General features: G+C 30.6%; 1 protein-coding gene across 2 annotated transcripts in view; it reads right to left on the bottom strand.

Moving 5' to 3' along the window:
- LOC130891180 (alpha-2C adrenergic receptor) overlaps window positions 1-22056 on the bottom strand; it is a 962342-nt gene that overhangs the window by 723883 nt on the left and 216403 nt on the right. The gene's annotated exons all lie outside the window — the stretch shown is intronic.

Here is a 22056-nt window from a genome sequence, read left to right as displayed (position 1 = left end):
GGAGTTTCAAATGAATTTTTGATTGAGGAAAGAATATTCAAATTTACGAAATACATATTTTCCTTGTCTCTCTGTTTGTCACAAAAATGTATTAACATTAAACACAATACTTTTGTAATCCTACCAAACTGACAGCATGAGCTTATTGTTGTTTTTCAGCTTTCGATGTGGTTTGTCCTAGCTTGGGTGTATTTGCTCCATGATCGTTTTCGAACTAGGTTACTGCACAGGACCCATTTTCATCAACAGTGAACTTCTTTCAATTCGTGAGGTACCAAATATCAAGCTTCTTAACTAGCCTAACATATCTTAAATGTTCTCAATTCTTTTGTGCGATGTATATAACTTTTTCGCAATCTCTCGAACAGTTATATGACGATCCTCTTAAATTATGACTTTCATTTGGTCATCATCAACTTCGATAGGCCGACCAGAACATTGCTCATATTTGAGGCCAAAATATACAGAACGTATTTTTTATAGCAATTTTGACACGTGCGAAATTAGTACCATAAACTTCACATAATGTTTGTAAGCCCCAGCAGCTTTCTCTCCTTTAAGGAAGTAAAAACGTAAAATATGCTCAAAATATTCGTTTCTGGACACCACTTAAAATTAACTCACAACTAATAGCTTTGATAAAAATCCCGCACTACTACTTGTTTCTAAAGTTACGTCAATGTGCCCAGTATCATATGAGACACGGCGAAGTACATCACTAACATAACTTTTACAAAAAATAAATTAAGGCTCTCTATCAGTAAAAAGCGAAAGTACTAAGTTGCCAACCTTACATAAATACCCACTTTTTCTAGAGAATATTTACGAGTTTCACATCATAATCTTAAGGTGGTGTATTATTAGTGAAAGAGCTTAATAATTTATTCCAAAATTCGGATTTTTGAGTAAAATTCCGGCAAACAACATTCTGTCCTTATTTCAGCTAATACATGAAGTTTGTGTGTATCCCAATAATATTCTGTCTTCTATATATTATACTTATCTATGTCTCCCTTTTAGCCCTTGATCAAATTATTGTCCTCTCATTCTGCGTATTCTCATTGATCATAGCTGATAATTGATGATATTATAGGATGTTTGAATAAGTGACAGGTGATATTAGGTGAGTATCACAAAAACTGCTACTGATCTAGAAAAATTGAGACACTATTGAGTGGTAGAAAATATGGACAAGATGTATTATCTTTAATAAATGATATATTTTAATCAACGAGAGATTTATTATGAATAATGTGTATGTGTCAAATTTCACACCTTTATTCCATTTTTATCCGTTTCCATTTCATATAAATTCATTAGCAATGTTATATTGTATTATATTCCATAAATTTTTTAGTAGATAAATTATTTTTCTGATGATTGGACTTTCTGAAATATTCTCATTCGATTCAGATGAATCACATGTATAGTGTGAATGTTTTCGAGAAAATGTCCCAAAAGAATAGTGCAATGATATTTTCAACAAAACGTCAAAGTAAATTTTTATTGTTTTCTTACTGAGAAGGCAGGACTTTTGATTATAGTTACTTCTTCCTGGCAATCAGAATAAATATTACAAGTATACCCGTTGAATGGAATTTGATGAACAATTTGACTACTAATCAAGCGGAAAAGTCTGCATCCACCACCATGTGGTGCACCAATAGTACCGGTATTTTCCAGTTTTTCCGTATAATTGCTGGAGAGTGTTTTAATATTTAACTAAAAAAACCTTTTTTCGTGAATTAAATTGCCACTGAAAATATCTGATTATACATATACCAATAGCAAATTTCATTTTAGTAGTAAACACCTAGACATTAGTATACTTTTTCTTTTTCTCTATATTGACCATATGGAAAGTTACGACTAAACAGTAAAAGAAATATCTATGAAGAAATGTAATGCAGTGATTTATAAATTTTTAGCGACGTGAAACGCAATAACCCTAATAAGAAGGACGCTTCAAATGTGATCAAGCAAGAGATAGGTTAGTGTATTATGTATGTGCCAAAAAATCCATGGGATTAACAAATATTTAATTACAGATAAACATTCGTCAACTAATCATTATTGTTAGTCAATTTGAAAAAGCCGGTGTATCGGATCAATAACGTATTTAAAAACGTAAGAGGGCAGCCTGATAAGTATAGAGCCTCATATTCACGTTGCGCCGATTCCAGAACACGAATTCACTGCCATTTAATACATTCTCATAAATGTCTTATGTCAGAATTTTAGCCAGGCTGGAATCGAAGTTTGATTTTGAAAGCGTGAGAAAGAGGGTTCATCCGCAGATTTAAGAAAAAGGAAGGAAGAGATTCTTTTCATGCTTATTGTAGGGAAATCGCGCAGCTTCCTAGGAAAATGACAGAAATTTATAAACTGCACATGATCATTTTTAAAAACGCGAGGATGCATGAAATTTTACGCATGAGAAATCTGATGGCATGATGGGTGCCACGTTTCTTATTTAAAACAAAAAGCATAACCGCGAAATTATCTCAGAGCAGAGATCAAAAAACAGTAGAAATAGTGAGCAAATACTAATATGTTGGTAAGAAATTTAATGGACAACATTTTCTGGAAAACACACAAGTTGTGATCTATATCGATCACCTGAAGAAGGGGAAAACGGTCAAAGGATTGTACTGTGCCAAATTCTTACGCCACTTTGACGTCGCATTAAAAAAGGCCTAGTTGGGCTAAAATTGTTCTCATACCAAAATAACGATTTAGCTCACACCACAGAATTGTCGCATTGGATTACAAATTCACAAGCGTATTCTCCAAATTTGGAACCCCTTGGCATCTTCTTACTTCGAAATTTGAGTCGAATGAGGTCATCGCCGCCACAGCGATCTACTATGTAGATTGCGAAAAAAAGAATTTTTAAGACAGTCAAATGAAGTTGGATCAGTCAAGAAAGTCAAGTATATTGAACTATTTTGTTAAAGGAATCGTGTTTTTTGGAAAATTCTCGGACACCTCTCGTACTTTAAATGTTTCTACATTTAATCATATTTTGTAAGATAAAGTTATTTGTTTGGGAAGATATACAAGGATTTATATTATCTTGGAGTGTCTGGTGAGACATATAACGTATAGCATTATTGAACCCTTTTACATCTAGTTAAAGAAAGTTCGAACAATCTAAGTCAAATATATTTAACTATTGAATTTTTTTTAATATGTAGGCAAAGTATTCATCGGACACCTCTCGTACTTCAAATGTTAATACATTCAATTATTTCTCTTTCGTCAAATTATTTGTTTGCAAAGATATCCAAGAATTAAGCTAAATTCGTAAAGGTGGTGAGGCATGAAACGTGCAGTATTTTGTGCTGTATCAACTGCAGCTCCTACTAATAATACTAAATTTTTATTCCCACCGCATCCGTCTGTCCTGGCAAACCAACTAATTTTTTTGTCAAATAATATTGTTTTATGCCAAGATGCAATAGTTTCAAGAAATATTCATAAATAAAAATTATACATTTCACTTCGAAATTCCACATTGGACGCGAGACTTTTTGATTATTGAATCAGGAAATAACAAATATTGTTGATAATTAATATTTTCTCCAATCTCAAATATCACTGAATATTTAATACGCCAAATCACAACACTAGGATTACTTATTCCCTCTAATTCAGATAAGAAGATTTGCATTTTCTATTGACGTGTTCTTTGAGAAGCTAAATTTGTGAGACCATGAGCAATAGTAACACACCAACAGGAATTATCTACAAATAACTTGCACTGTACTTTCTATTAGGAGGTTATGATAATAAAAACTTACTGTAAACTGTAAACTGTTAACCAAGACAAAACATGCTTTTCCATCTATTTTCCATCGAAAAATTATTTTGGATAAGAGACATATGTTAGCAACTATAATCATGTTGTCTTGAAAGCAACACAAGAGATATTTTGATCATTAAACCAAACTTTCATCTTGTTTCAAGGAGAGCTGAACTAGACACATCTTACAACATTCCACGGTTTTCAAATTTAATTCAAGAAGGTTCTTAAGGAACTATTGAATTTCAATTCCTTAAAAATTCTACCATATTCCGAAATTCATCAAATATCACAACCATTCATTATTATTGATTATTATGGTATGCAATTTCATATTTTCACATTCCCAAATGAATATGTTGAATTTAATTTTAACGTTTCTCTTTATTTTCAGCTATCTGCAGTAATTTGATAGTATATGAAAATAAAGTACATGTCTGCATTGCAACTGATGATGGAAGATTCTCACCAGAATTTAATTCTAAGTTCTTGAAAAATTTCTTTGACATTATTCGATTAATGGATGAAGAATTGAACAAATCTTTCTCAATTTAGCGCAATATCAAACGAAAACACATGACATCTTTCAAATATTTCTCAATTTCCAACATTAACATTCGGATTACAGCAACCGCAAATATAGTTAATATTGAGGACATCTTTGTAATAGTTTTTACTTCAAGGTCTACACACTTCAAATAGCTTATTATATAGACTTGTAGTCACATACAAACTGTAAAAATTATATTGATAAACATAATAAGTCTTACTTAATTTCTGCGATTTTATAACCGACATTTCAGACAACTGTTTTTCACCTTCACTAATAGATCAGAAAAAATTTTAGATTCAATAGTCAAATCCCAGGAAATTCAGGTTCCATAAATGTTGTGCAAAGAACTTCACCTAATGCATTTATTAGGTTATGATGATAATGTTATGTTATGGGAATATCGTTACGACAAAGGCATAACAGTGAGGTAGTTTGAATCTCCTGTTAATATATTTATCATACCGAAAGGCACCAGTGTACTCAAATTCTACAGAAAAAAAAATTGTGTGTGTGTGTCAGCTCCGAGGCACGACTGGAGTTTACTCCTTAAGTTCGATAGTCTCACCAGACGCAAAAAGAGTTTATTTAACTTAAAAAAGATTGGTTGATTGCCAGAATATTTTGGGCTTCCTTCATTAATTTTTTTTTCAATCTGTAAGCTCGCTGTCTCTCGGCTAGAGTTTTTGGAGGTTTAGATTTTTTCCTAGTCAAAAAATATAAAAAAAAATTAGAAAATTTATAAATGCATAATTATAAAAATTTTAACCGACTTTAAGAAAATTGAAAAAAAAAAGATTTTTATAAACATTTTTTTTAAATTATTATAATTAATTTTTTATTTAAAATATAATATTATCTTAATAATTAACAAAAATGGTTATAAAAAGATAATTATGTCACTAAATCTTTCACATACAATAATAAATAGTACATGAAAATTATTTAAATAAGCTAAAAAATAACTTTTCGAAAGAAAATTATATAAAAACATTATTATAATGAAAAAATATTGTCGATTTTTCTGATAATATTATCGAATTATTGACTACAGTTGTTAATATTTAAAAATTATTTATAAAATAAATCATAATAACGTGGAAGAATTTAAAGACATCGACAAAAAAATTAATTTTTGGTTAGGTTAGAAATTTTCTATTTTATGTGGATGCGCTCGATAATTCATATTGGGTTGATTATCTAATTTTATGTGTTGTTTTCAAATATATATTTATATGAACTACATCGATAATTATTAAAATATTTAATAAATACAAATTGCACATGCTCATACATATAATACTTGTAACCTTGTAACCACGTGTTTGTTAGATGTTCCGGCAATATCATCTACACCTCTTTCTGCCATAGTTATTTGAAAATACTTTCAGTTCACTTTAGCAGAACACAATGATCATAAAACTTCACAATGACAGCAATATAAGTATGTTGACACTGACAAATTAGAAAGTTGCGCAGCATCATAGGATGCGCACCAAAAACGTAACGAGGTCATTCATGGATAGATTTTACTCCTCACATTTTTCTCATACCGGGCCCCTTATATATGCAAATCGATTCTTAAGGAGTAAACTCCAACAATCTAATATATTTCTCTTTTCTTTCTTAATTATTAGTAATTGATGGGAATTACCTATTATCTGTTTAAAATTTGACATATCATACAGGAGGTTTGATCAGACTTGATTGTTCGTGCGTAGTAGAAGTTTATGGTTTATGAAATTGTTGATTTAAATTATAAGGAGAGGTTTATGTGTCATTGAAGAGTCTTTGTTGTAGTTTTCACGGTAATGTTCTGTAATACAGATATGGACGGGAAAAAAGCTTGTATAAGGAGATACGAAGATGAAATTTCATTTCAATTGATTGTATTTTTGATAAAAAATGTCCATAGAATTCAGTAGATGATACAATAAGATGGTATTGAATTCATAACAAAATGATTAAGTGATACAACAAATTAAAAACCTAACCTAATCTAAGAAACCTTCCCTCGGCAGTGATCCTTGACAGATATAGAATAGCCACTTCTTCGAAATCCTTGTTAGGATTATAATTTCCTATTCAGTATCTAACATCTTGAGAAAGGAAATTTAATAATTGCAAAAATGGATCTCTTAAGTGTTAAAGGGCGCTTGAAGATAGAATAATCACAACACTGACTGCACCCTCTAGCTTCATAAAAACAAAAACGCGCTTATTCACTGCAAGATGTATGCTAAGAATATTCAAAAGAACATAACTAGCTGCTATTCGTGGTGATGGTATCAGAAGAGGTACTTCCATCTGGACTGTGTACGATAAATCTGCTCATCATTCGGAACGGGTGAATAAGTTTACTGAAGCTCACGGATAATTTCTGGAAATACGAAAAAGTTGCCATAGGTTTAAGAAAATTATATGGAACCACTATTTTCCAAACCTAAAATGAAAAACAAGAAAAATTCTTCCAATATTTCAATCCTGTTTATACGTAAGGATTGGGAGTAATATTAAACAGTGGGTTTTAAATTGGTTTATAAATCCAACAATACATTGAAATATTTGTAGTACAATCCTAAAGATAAAACACTATATTTGGAAAGAGTGGTATATATGAAATTGAATGGTGATTGTGCCGGGAAGCATATTGGACAGACTAAGAGATTCGTTATTGTCCGGTTTATGGAGCACATACTCATTTAAAATATGAACAGAGTAGAAAATCATGTATTGCCGATCACGCAGCCGGTCACAATCACAACATAAATATTGATAATGTGAAATTGTTGGAAATAGTATCAAATAATGAATTGTTTTTGCACTTGACAGCATTGAAACTGCTAAATGTTAGAGTAGCTTGAAGATACGAAGTGCCAATTCCTTAGAGCCCACTCTATAGTTTAGTAGTCAAGGATTGAATGTGAAGATTCCCGCCAAGGAAGTTTTTCCGCTGTGACTAATTTTCGCGGGAGAAGGTTTATTGGTGGGAAAATTTAGTATAAAACAGGTAAGTCAAGTCATCATGTTTTAGTTTATCCCCAGTCTTTGTAGACGATGACTTGGTTTTTGAGGATTATCAGTAATCTGGCTTAAGAAAAATTTAATTTTTCAATCTGAGTTATCGTTAACTGTCTAATACTGTTCAAACTGTTTCAGTTTTTTTTAATTGAAAAACAGCCTGATTTTCCATCTATAATTAGTAGAAAATAGATAATAATCTTATGTTAAATAGGAAATATTCCCATTAATTGTATAAATTCTTGAGCATATTTTATTGTGAACTTTCTCTAACATAAATTCTTGTACTAATGAAATTCTGTTAATTAAAGATTTTTCTAAAGATTTCGTAGAGTGTAGAATACGTGTTCCACCCTAGCTGCACGGTCTTTCTTAATTAATGATTTCTAATACTTCCGACTTACGAAAACATATTTTTTCACTTTGGTTTCATAACATTTGGAACAAAACAAAATATATTGAAACAACTGCACTCCAGTAAGTCAAGACATAGTTTTTTACTACTTAGATAGCCTCTAATCCTCTATTGTTATATTCAAATTTCCAGATTAACACTTTTCAGTTAGTGAAAACTTCCCTTATCGAAATGAGGCGTGCTCCGGTATACCAGATGTTCGATTTCTTATTTAATTTGAGTTGTTCTGAGTGTACTCTTCATATTAATGTCTCATACTGTCTAGAAGTACTTTACTTGTCAATATACTTTTTCAAATTAATGTGCTGCCCTTGACTGCATATTCCCTTGAATTGCTCTACTCTCTCGGTATTCATTTCTTTTGAAATGTTTATTCTAATTAGTGCAATATAACTCTACTCTATTTATAAATATATACTAAGTTATATCCTCTACAACTTTTGGCATCGACAAATGGAAGTGATTGAATTTTACCTGTGGCAAAAAGTATCTGTGGTTATTCGATAACTTCTTACACTCTAACAGCCGTCTTACACACCTAATTATATTTACTATATGATTACGATATTACGCCATTTCACGTCCCAGTGCTGCCGTTCCCTTACCAAATCAACCGTCAGCGGTCTGCTATCAAAGGATGCACTAATCGTGGACAGTATTGAAAGAAAGCAGAAGAATCAGTGTAAGCATAATGATAGGGTCAACTAACTGTTTTGAAACATTTGCCAGTTATTTACGTACTTATAAAATTCACAGAACTAATTTCAATCTTGACATTAGTCGGTATGGCTTCCACCGAGTCCATCATTTCCATAGGTTCATAGTCCATCTAGATAGGCGTCAACTCCACATCTGTCAAATTCAAAAATGAGAAAAGTTTGGACGTCTTTGATATCTAAATCGTCTTGATTTTAGGACTCTTTTATTTTAAAAGTATATGACATAAAGGACATATACATTATCCAAATATTTCACTAAATTAAAATCCAAAACAATATATAATATTATATATTAAGTGCCTTGTACTGAGTGTGACGCTATCAATACGATAAAGAAAATAAAACTGCAGTAAAGAACCACGAAATATAAAAAAAAATTTAATTATAAAGATTCAAAAATTCTGGCAACGGAATCTAACACACGAAAAAGAGAATTTTTAGAAATGCTTCACATTCATAATGAATTCATGATAAAGTATAAATGATAAAAAAGGAGTAATTAATGTAAGTAGAATTTATAGCGTTATTTTGTAATTTGAATACAACTACAAATAATTCATGACTGCTACGAATTTGAGATGTAATAATTAAGAAAAAATTAATCTTCCTTGTTAAAACAAATTTCAATTTCATTCTTATGTTGATATTCATGATATGAGTGATCTATTCATTAATAAAAATACGTAAAATGTCAGAGTCAATATTTTGGTAAAGACTAAAAAAATTCGAAACATCAAATTTCCATCTGTCTTTGAAAATTTATGAAAGAAACTTATTAAGAGACCTCATTTCAAAAAATTTAGAAACCTGAACATATCAAAAGGTTTAAGAAATTAATTTTTAATCATGCCTCACATCAGATATTCACGCGAATTAACACGACTCAATGCAATACCCAGATATGATAGGTAGAGACGAATATTGGATCAAAACAATTCATGATTATAATAAAAATGATACACTTCAATCTGACAATTATCTACCTATCTGATAATTGCAAACTCTTCATAACCGAACACATTTTCGGTTCGTCGTGTATCATGGTGTTCCAAGTAAGACTATTTTTGACTGTTTTATTCTGGATATTTCAGGTCCTCCACAATAATACAATGGAGTAAATTAACCAAAAAAATTAATTTCCACAAACCTACATATGATAGGAAGTGCATGATGTGGAAATTGAAAAACTATTGTTGTATGTTATTTGAATATTTCCAATGATTTTTGAGTTCTATTATATGATATTCAATAGTGACGAGACTTGTCTTATTGAAAACATAAATTATATTCATCGAAATCAGTGGAAATAGACTTTTTGTAGAAATTAGCCCGCAGAAGAATGATCTAGGAAATTTTGGAAATGCTCATACCACAAATCTATAGAATTATCTAAATTATGAAGTCAGTAGGATAAAGAAAATATGATTAGGTTCATTTCTACAATAAATTGACTTTTCGAACAAGTGAAGTTTTGAAGCTAGGACTCTTAGCTAAGCGAACTGAGTAACCCATCTAGAAGATCTGTGTTGTGGTGGAACCTGAAAGAAGAAAATATTGTACGTTCTTATTATAGCCAATCATCAGGATATTCCTCCTCATACTGCAATCTTTTTTCTGTGTCTCAAATTCTGATCGAAATATTCCAATTCCTGACTCAGAAAATAGTAGTATCAAATTGAAATTAGCTCCATCAAAACGAGTAATTTGAATAACAAGATAGTTACTCTACAAATTCCTATTTTAAGAAAGGAATACTTTCTTCATAATGGGATTCAATATGTCTTAAGTCCTCAAATTCTTTATAATAACTAGGAATAATTTCCAATATAATGTTCCATATCGACAACAAATTTCTAGGTCTAGCTCAGTGCAAAACTGCCAAATACCAAATCGAAATCTATCATCAATTTTGTCCTACATTTTCTCATAGTCCTCCAAATAGGAATAAATAAATTTTTCCAAAACATTCAAATTGTTTTTAAGCCGATCCCAAATCAGAGATTTCCAAATCCAACCTTTATGAGTATGTCTACTAGAAATTACTATAATAGATTTTAGCCAAATGTTTCCAATCTTACAAGAAATTTCATCATTTTGATTGTTAGTATTATATATTTCATAAAAGCTGAATGGGATTATAAACTTGAACAGAAATATGTTAACGACTTCTCACAGTAAAATTAAATTATCTTGATATCAAAGAGGATCAACGAATTGTATATCAGTGTCTCTTCGTACCTACATTGCAAATGTAGAGAACGGCTATGTAATTACACCATACACAAAAATTGGGTAATTAGAAGTCCCAGAATGCAATTGAGGTAGAAAACCATTGAAACCATTTTTATATATTACTCAAACGGCTACCAAGCTTTTTTTGGCCGTCCAATTAGCTATTAGCTGCAGTGTTGAAGACATCACCTGTTGTCACTATCGCAATAGAAGGGGTAAAGCTTTATGTTTCACACCCAGGGGTTGTTCACTAATTCAAAGCAAGGTAGAGCACGGTATAGGTAGGAACACGTCTCTTTGGTTTAGTAGCAAAGGAGTCGCCTATATGGTTACAACTATCGCACAAGCTGGAATTTACTATATTTATTTCATAAAGGTGTGCTGGATACCATGCATGTCCAAACTTAGTCTACTTATAGTGACTAATCTACTTTGAAGTAACTCGTAATTCCTATGCCAGTATTAACTGGGAATTTTTGGAAGTAATTGTGTATATCTTTTTGGTTTCTTGATGCAATTTTCGTACCAAAAGGGCTTCCAACCTTCCTTCAACTTAATTTTTATTTGATTAATACCGTCTACCACAGTTATTTTGTTACCAAGCTTTATAAAATTCTCCATTCAGATACCATAACTTTAGAAAACACTTTTTCACAATTATAGATTCATAATTTGAATATGGAGAAATTTATCAATTAAAATCCAGTTAAGGGGACCAGAAGTAGCTCATAGTTTGATTAAATATTTCACACATCACTGTATACCAAAACAAATCATATCAGATAAATAAAAATTCATTTCTAAGTTCACATTTCCTTCCACAATTATTGAACACATAAGACCTTTAAACAATCAGAAACATTCAAAAAATGAGCCTAGGAAAAATAAAATAGTTTACGCACTACTAGCTTATGATGAAATTGTTATTTCTAATGTATTGCCCTGTATATTATTCGCATTTCAAAATCCTTAAGAAATATTTATTATTTCCAATCGAATGTTTGTTATACCTAAATGCCATAATTTCGGAGTTATAGCTACATTTGCATTATCTCCGCCAAAGTTAAAATAATTCATTAGGTGGCTATGATAAATTATTATTGTTGAAGTTATACAAGAAACGTGTAAATATCTTCAATAATTTATATTCTAACCGAAATCCCATAACAAGATCTACTGAAAGTAAATTGGTATTATAACTGAGTTGGCTCGGATATTTCCAAAGTATTTTCAATTACATTTGAAAAAAATCATAATTACAACTTTTGAAACAATAGCAAGGTCCCAAATAACAATATTTGGCTACAACAAAGTGCCCTATTTCACTAGACGTGTCTGGTGAGGCAATACCTAAATAATGTGTTTCTCAGAAGATAGATTGGAAGGTGTGGTTTTATCGAATGGCCCCCTAGATCACTCGACATGAATCCTTTAGAGGGTCACTTAAAAAACATCGTTTATAAAACAAAACCTGCCAATATTCAGGAATTCAAACATAGGATTACCACAGAGATAAGAAGAATTCAACAGTCAGGGATGTTGCAAAATGTATTGTAAAATTTTAAAAATCGTATGGCTTGATGTAATGAAGTAAATGGACAAAATTTTGAGTATCTGCTGTAATTGCCTCTACTGTATGTTTTCTAAAATTTGTTATTTTTCTACTTCACAAATGTAGATCTACTTCTAACATTTTACTGCACCAGTTTCGTTAAACTTTTCTCTAACTCACTGACACTAGACTTTGTTACGAGAATTGTATTAGCACATAAATTAATAAATTATTAAGGAATATTCATATTAAACGAACTTATTCAATCGTAGCCATCTGTACAATAATTATTGTAACTTTGAAAAAGGTAATATAAATGTAGCTATAACTCCGAAATTATCGTATTTAAGTATAAAGAATATCACATGAAAAATAATTAGCATTTCTTAAAGATTTCTAAAAACACAAAATATATAGGGTGGTCATCTTGAAATAACAAAGTTCATTATTTTACCGGAAAAAGGAAAGATCTGACAACATTGTAGATACCACCATAATATTGGCCGTATCACAAACATTTATAAAAATCGTACAAGAGGTTTCCGAGATAATTGAGGCATCCCATACATACAGCTCACTCTGTATCTGCAACTAAATGTTCTTAATTTTTGGTTTCTTCTGATTTAAAAGTAGTTTCTATCATAATTTTTTAAGAACAGATGAAAATTTGACGTTTCGACTTCTTTAAGTCTTTATCAATATCAAGTACATTTAATTGCATAAACATATTAAAAGGTCAGAGAAATATATATATATATATATATATATATATATATATATATATATATATATATATATATATATATATATATATTGGAAAAATGGAATTATCCCTATTCTCTATTTTATACCAAAACCTATCGATGAAAAAATTTTCATACGTTGATACTGGAATTTAACATCTTTAATATTATTATATCAAGTGTAAGATCATAGTAACTACAACAGATTACATAGATTCATAGTCTAAGCAAGATTGAACTACATCACAGAAGATTAAGGTCATGCTGAATGCGACAAGCTGAACCGCCAAATGGGTGTGTAAATAACATGATATTGAAGAAAATAAAAAAGGTAATATGGGAGTGTGAATTGTTCCAAACATCTCTTGAAATGCGTATAAAATTTCAATTGTTCAAACAACAAACCGTTTCTCTCCTTCCTTTCTATTTTCGATATCTCAATGAGACGTCTCGAGTTTCAAACACGAAATGCAAATAAAACGTTTGGTTTCAAACCAATAATATGTATAATATATCTAAAGTGAATATGATTATATAAAAAAGTATGTTTTTTAGATATATTTGCTACAATTGCTAAGTTCATCGAAAAAAAATTTCTTTTATTCCATAAAATGTTAGTTAATGACGCTCGTAGAAATCTAAATTTGGACATATTCACAAAAATACACAATTTCATTAGTTGGTAATAATGTTTTCGAAACTGCTGAAAAACATTTGGAGACAATTTTAGACAGAAGGCCACGTCCCGATATTCATAAGCTTGATAGTGAAGTAAAAGGGAGCAATAATATGGTCAGATTGAATATTTTCAATCAAAACAAATAAAGTCGGTTAGTAACTTTAGCAGTCTACTTATGTTTCAATATACACAGCAATAATTTCATGTAAACTGGATTTCTTATTATTAATGTTTGCTGAGGGACGAATGAATTTTATGAGTTCGACCCCGATCGAAAGCAACAAAACGTGTTTCTAAAATCAGCTACGAGAAATATTACAGTGAAATATCTCACAATACATTACACAAGTGCGCATAACTTCATAGTGAATGACACCGACTCATAAAGTAAGAGTTAATTTGTTGTAGGTTATTTACCTCGACGGTCAGAAAAGCTAATATGAACTGAGTTGAACTGGACACGAGGACAAGGTTAATGGAAACCGAAATTATTTTCGTACTAGTTATAAACAATTAAGGATTAGTTATCAAATATTAAGGACATGACGTGAACTAAACAAGGTGTAAATTACACAGAGCTCAAATTGTTTACTACCTAGCTTGAGTAAACAAAACAGAGTAGATAGTTGTTAGTCATATATTGAGTTAGTAAAATAGATAGTTGATATAATGATATAATAGTATCTAATATGTTTATATTCATTTCCATTCTGTTTTCTCGATTCAAGTTAGTCATTATTCACATTAATTACTGGAGTCTACGTACAACGTGTTATACTTCAACGTAACCAGACACCACATAACTGAGAAATTGTGATCAACTCAACGTGTATTCATTAATTACATAAAAATTTAAATCGGTATCATACCATTTACCAGCCTTATCAGTTGAGACTATATAAATTTTGAATCGACAATATTATAGTGAGCGACAACATCAATAATCAGTCATCTTTATGTTAACAAGTATCTGCAACTTCATCCCAACCTTCCCCCTTGAAGTAGCTACCAAACCTCAACAGCTTATTATATCCACTCACCTATCTAAACTACAAGCCATTATTACGCAGACTAAAAAATAGAAATTAGGAAAATTCCTTTTTCAGCCAACCACAATAGCACAATCTCAAACAACGAAGATATGTCCAAATTAGTTGCCACCATGTTCAGCAAAATTTTAGTAACTCTAACTACTCTCAAATACTTCTTGATTTTAAATGTGCTAATGAAAGTGAATACTTAGATCATGATGACTATGGTAATAATATTTTTGATATCATATTAACTTTAAACAAACTGAATCTCTCCATAGGGTCAACCAAAAATTCTGCTCCACATTCTATTCCTTTGTTATCTGTCTTAACTTGAAACTAACATTGAAAGAGTTGACAATTGAGGAAATAACCAAACTTCATAACGATATGAGCTCCCCCATTGACACAGACCGACTAGTTGTTTTCACATTTTGATGTTTTAGGACTCATTATTTTTTTTTAAACTGATTTTATAGAGATGAATTCTGAGAGACCCTTTTAGATTGTTAACATCAAATTAGATATATTCATGAAATCTAAGATTCTAGAATGTGACATAGTGTATATACAATGAGTCTCTAGTTTTTGAACGGTGATCGGTCAACAATGTCGTGTGGAAAAGTAGACTAAACGGTGTAGTTAAATTAATAAGATGATGAACGATAGAGAATATTTTATTGAAATGTGTTAGTGAATGATTATTGAAATGACAAACTTGTTATTATTGAATGACACCTTCTATGTACTTGATTTATTTCCATAAATAGAAATGAAGTAAGCAGAATACAAAAATTGTTCTGTTATATTAAGCCAAGTTCAGTTGTGATAAGATAATTCCATTTTTTTATGAGTGTACTACTGAATATTCCCCTGAACATTAAAGTTCCTATTTTCATAAACATCAATTTTCTCTTTTAGTAGGGCTTTGTTCTTCCAACCGTAGAAGTTAATTCTCAAAATAATACTGAAATATTTCACTACCTTTCTCAGTTTTAATTAGAACAGAAACGGAGAACTAAAAATTAAAATATCTTGATAGTGCACGTTACGTCATGCTTTGGAATATTTAAGCGCAAAAGTAGGTAGAAAATAAGACTAGATATTCGGTGAAGTTAGATATTTTTCTGTGCAGCTAAACAGGATAGTATTCTGGTTTCTATTAAGAAAGTTGAGTTTTACTATCATTTTCAAAAACTACGTCCATCAAATTATTTCTAATCATGAAAATTATTCATGGAACAAAATTTTATATGAAACAATTGAATTACCAGTTTTGCTTTGCGTTTTGAAACTAATGGAAAATGGAAAAACATACTCCTCCATATCAACAATTAGGATAACCGCAAATGACTGCAACCTAAATAAATTTGCGGATAATATTTCTATTGATATAATAAGTATAATACATACATTCTCCATAGCATTGAGTACATATTATAGCACTTCATCGAAAGACTTGATACCAGGCTGTTATACATCTTAGCAAAATCCACAAGTATAATTTGTTATCAACATATAAAAGAATTTTGCTCATGAATAACCCCTAAACTACTAAAATGATTAACACAAAGTGTGATTATAAAGTTTTAATCCACTGGATTCGAAAACTTGTGAGAAAAACATATAAAACACATGGTTCTCACAAAGAAAGAACTAATTTTATCAAACTGATGCACTCATCTCAAATATCAAACGCAAAATTAAGATTTATATTTAATAAAGAGCATGCATGGAAGCGTATCTCAACTATTTGCCAGAATCTTCTTTCAGAGATCAAATCCATAAATTAGATCATTACTGAATTAAATGAAATGAGGTCAAAGGAGAGTGTATACAATCACTGAATCTTTTTATATCCATTTAATTGTATTTCTCTCATGGAACGCCAAAACTTATTGAACGACCATATAGAGACATCTGCATTTCTCCTTAACGTTCTGCAGCTCTTATTTGCATCTGTGCTCTCACTTACCATCATGAATAACTACCAAAAAATCAACTAGATTTCTTTCGAACACGTAAGGAAAAGTTTAATCCACAACACAATGTAACTCTGTCATTCCTTTCTAAACCATTGTTCTGATTTTTTTTTTATTATATATAGTATCTGAATGATGAAGAAAATAGTATTCATAGTTATACTTCTCGATAATAGCATTAATAGTTTTGTTTTATGGTAGTTAAATGAATGGTGGTCATTGTTTTCCGATACAGGTACATGCAATGTTCATTTGAACGACGCTATTCATTATTTGGTTCACGTAACTGGTTTATGTACTAGAACAAAATTCTCATAAGCTCATTTAATAGTAATCTACATAATTTTGCTTCATAACGAAACAGATTGATTCTTATTCTCTCAAATCGCCAGCTATCCTTCTATACCAGTCATATGACAGAATAAATTCATCGTTTTCCACATAATTGTATCCAAATTTATCTAACCATATGAATCAAATAGCTCATTCACAGAAAATTGTTCAATTTCATTCAAAGAATTTAAATAAATCTACAGTGAAGTGATAATTAATTTGGCTCAGCCACTGGCTACTACATCAACACTCACAATTAGACTGTCTGACGCGTGTTTCGATAACCGAGTTATTGTCTGCAGAGACTGTTTAGTTTACGGAAGACGATAACTTGGTTATAAAAACGTGTGTTCGACAGTGTAGTTGTCAGTATTTTGGTATAATAGTAGTGTGAATAGTGTACTATTCACATTCATTACGTTCTGAACATACATTTGTCGTCATCTATTCTCAAAATGCGTCATCGATTTAACATTGCAGTTTTTTATCATACTAACCACAAATTTTTTTCTGAACACCTCGTACAGACTTGTAGCATTGCTAGCTTTGTGATCCAAGCAGATTTGGTGACATTATGAAGAATCAAAATTTTACTTACTTCCTTAGTTTCTACGTATACCACGTCTTAGTGAATCAAAATACACTTAATATGAGATGTCAGACAAAATAGATAGGGAATTCATCAATATGATGAAGAAATTGTCATGTACAACTCAAAATAACATAAAATCCATTATATGTATTCTTAAATCAAGATTCAAATTTTCGAATTTCAACATTATCAAAAGAGAAAAAATAATGCCTTTTTAAATACACTTATATTAGCTTAACCTGTATGTAGGTTTTTTTGTGAGCTTATTTGTTACTCTCCTATGGACTTAGAGCAAGTGGCTTATTCAATAGAAACTTCGTTCAACAGTGGATACGAACCTCCGTTCTCCATGCGGTACATTAAGTACTTCGACAACCTCACTAACTACACGGTCACGGCTCGATATACGTTTCGACGACATTATACGACAGTGGTATCAATTAAGAAACTAATAAGTGAAATATCAATATAGTTTCAATAAAATCTGAAAAATATGCTTTTACAGCATACCAAACTAAAATAGTGTCGCGTTTTCGATGTACTTTTTTTCACAATAATACTACTATTTTTCATTCATTATTGTTTTATGCTTATTTACAAAATTATTTCTAACTTTTCAGTTTGATGGGCTTTAAGAGCATGATTTTTGTTGTTGATAGTTGATGCCATTTTTTATGATAATGATCAACATTCGTACGAATCGATTGGGGAGGGTATTAATGAATTAATAATATTATTCGTTTCTATGGGTTTTGAACGATTTGTGGTTTAATTGCCCACAGTATATTCTTAGCAGAAAGAAATGTTTCCATGCATGTTGCTCTTTTTGCACTTTTCGACAATTTTCTAATGACTCTCGCCAACTGTGCTCAGTAGAATTATATTAACCCAGAATATACTCGTAGATATTCAGAGAGTTTCCATATATATTTGCAATAGTGGAATTCTCCACTTCACTGAAATCGAAGTTGGCAAAATTAAATATGTAAATTTTCCCAATTTGTTGTTTCTATTGAAACAGAACCTTTGAGAGTCAAAATGTAGTAATTAATTATTCCTCGACTTTCGACAGATCTGAAAGTACTTTAGATATTATCATTGAATCGGCTTGATTATTGTCGGCTGATATACGGTGAAACAGCTAAATGGAATAATTCGTTAATAAATAAATGAGATGGTGTTGGGAAAAAAGACTATTTGTGTTTAAAGAAGCGCATTTTCGCCCCTGTGAATCATTTATTTTTAAGATTCTTTAGGTAAGTCTAGACATAATTCATATACAATGTCCTATAATCACTATACTCACTATATTTTACAAATCCACTATATTACACTCAATACTGATTTCCAATTTGATTTCGTCAAATGTAAGTAATCAGCAAAACGGTTGATTCAACATAAAGAATATTCATTTAACAAATGATTGTTTATGGAGATAACACAAGGGCACAAATGGAAGTTGTTCCCTTACTTCACGAAAAATTCTCAAATATGCCACCCATGTCATGCTAGTATCCGTTTGAACACGGTAAATCAATAAATTCTGTGTTCTGTATGGTCCGGGATCACCTGTTGTTGATAAAATCTCATATATAATTGATGATAGTTAACCGATATTAGGTTTGACTACCGCCTGGACGCTTGCCAAGTAGACAGTGGAGGAGATTTTCAACATCTGCTATGGAAAATAACCCGTCGATAGCACAAATATTCCCATCCTTCAAAAGAATTTTTGTTGTATGTTTCAAAAACTACATAAATAAAAAAATGTTCTTAGGAGTTTTTTAATAACCTCTTTCTTAAAAATCTTTGCAGTTGAAAAGTGTTGTCTGGAGTTGCATCTGAAGGCTTGAAGAAAAAAAAATTGTTGACGAGACTAATGTGCAATCAATTAAAGCTATAACTTTTTATTGGATACATGTTGAACAGTAATCATATTATTCCCATTTTAATTTGTAGATGAGAAAACCTTTTACATCATACTATTTCTATGAGTGTAAACTTATTACGGGCTATTTCATTTCAAACGTTGGATAATTGAGTTTATAAGGCAACTCTGGATAGAAAGTAGACAGTCGTTGAAGTAAATGTAACGATATAAAATCTCATCGATTAAATTCAGTTAACGATTCTAAAATTCACGTTATGATCCATTTAATCTTGTGCAACTTGGAAAATTTTTGAGGGCTCAGAAACTTTTAGACTTTCACATAAATATTGAATTGAAATACTGAATAATGATAAATTATTATCAAAATACACATAATTTCATCGTATAAGAATAGAATGATCTACTAAAACATTAATATCACATATCCAAAACAGTGGAACATGGAGGACAATGTTTTTCAAGCTAACTCTCTTTCGTAAAAAATTATAACTATAATGTTGACTACTCAAAGCTTTTAGGATGGTGAAATTAATGTTCTCGTCACCCATTTTAAACTTATATTGGGAATTCAGTCCTCAGGGGGATTGACTATAAATCCGTGTCTTCTAGTTTCTGACCCTAATTCATTTGTTAAATCATATTTGACTTAAATATCAGGTCGCTGCGTGAATCATTTCCTAATCTAATAATTCCATTTAATGCTTTACCGTTACATGGGTAAATCCTAAGATTCGTCAAGTGTAATCTTAGAGACACTGGCAAAAATTATGATGATAAATTGTGGAATTATTTTACTGTAAATGGTTTTTAGGAAGAATGCAAAAAATCGACTCAACGTGATTGTTTGATGTGGGTAAAAATCTAGTCGAAAAATTCCATTGCATCCTGGTAATACTGACAAAGATGATGATGAGAAATTATAGAGTTCATGAAATTACTAATAATGTTTTCAAATGCTCAAAAATTGATATAGATTTAAGTACAAATGAAACTGATCAGGATAATTACAACTACATATCCCGTTAGATACATAGCTGACTAGAATGTGTTTAAATATCTAATAAACAAATATGAAAAGTTTCTCATCAGCTCCATACTATAAGCTGAAGAATTTTTTTATATGAAAAATATGAGTGAATATTTGGTTATTTTCAATTATCGCTAGGATCGTGCACTTCCAATATCCTTCATTTGCTATTTAACTATCCCGATTTCTTCTGGTTCTTTATTTTGTTTTAATGAAACTTATGAAAAGAACCCTCATTAAATATTATTGAAACAACTCATTCACGGTGATCAGACATTTTTGAATTTGAGATTTATAATCTATAACTTCATAACTATCACAATTATAATGGTTATGATTTATATTGCATTCAGATTTTGACCGAAACGTTTCCGATCTTCAATCGATAGAGAACAAAAATGTCAAAATAGAGACATAGAGATGTTTGTCATGTACTACAAAAAATCCAAATCACACAAATCGATTCATTTCTCAAATTTTAACGGTTTCTCTGAACTGTGAAAATGTAGTTGTTTTCTCAGAATAGATGGGTGTATTATTATTTCAAGTTATCTTATGAAGTATTTCTGGTATAGATTCAGATATGTGCAACTACCATTAATTTGTTCGTTTGGTATCATAAGAGCCATTAAAACTCCAGTTTTCCCATTTTCGCTGTATATTTTGTATTTATACCACCCCAAGCTTCTAGGTACAAATTCTTGAGAATGAATACTGACATAGGCACTAGGCTGAGCTAGGGATATGACTACTTCGGTGGGTTTGGTACACATTAGTCTAATACTGGATAATTGTTAAATAGAAATAAGTTATAGACCTAACCGTTACGTTTCAGTAGAAGTGCTGCAATGAATATGTACTTCTTTCTGATATGATATTGCCCCATACATAACTTCTGTTTTTTGCAGTCTCTTGAACAAATAATATGAGAAATGATTTATTAAATTTATATCTTAACTCATTCACTTATTTATTGTATATTTGCTCACATTTATACAAAAAATATTGCGATTAATCAAGCTGCTCCAAGTATTTCGATAATTAAATTTCCATTATCCCCGTGGTGGATTCTAGAACATCACAGTTCCCATATAATTCTTCTGTATTATGAGAAATATGCAACAGATTGATCAATATCATTTTCAACGGAAAAACTTCGAACGAACAGTTTTAGCCATTATGATTTAATATTTTAGAAGAGAAAAGGTAGATTGACTAATGTTTATGTTTATGAAAAAGCGTATTTTGAAAACACAAAAGTAGTAACAACTTAACTACATGGTCTTTCATTATTGAATTCCCTGTAGTTACTTCTAATAAACGAACAGAAGAGTCGTGGTACCATCATAGCTTTTAAATATCAGCTATAAATCTATTCTATAAGTCTATGTTTATATTTATTTTTATTTTCTTTCTAAAAATGATTCAGAATAACATTAGAAAGATATGTTTTTTATTCTAACTTATATCTTTAATTACGAGTA

This window comes from Diorhabda carinulata, chromosome 3 (assembly GCF_026250575.1).
Source record: "Diorhabda carinulata isolate Delta chromosome 3, icDioCari1.1, whole genome shotgun sequence".
NCBI lineage: Eukaryota > Metazoa > Arthropoda > Insecta > Coleoptera > Chrysomelidae > Diorhabda > Diorhabda carinulata.
This window is presented reverse-complemented; position numbering and strand designations above follow the sequence as displayed.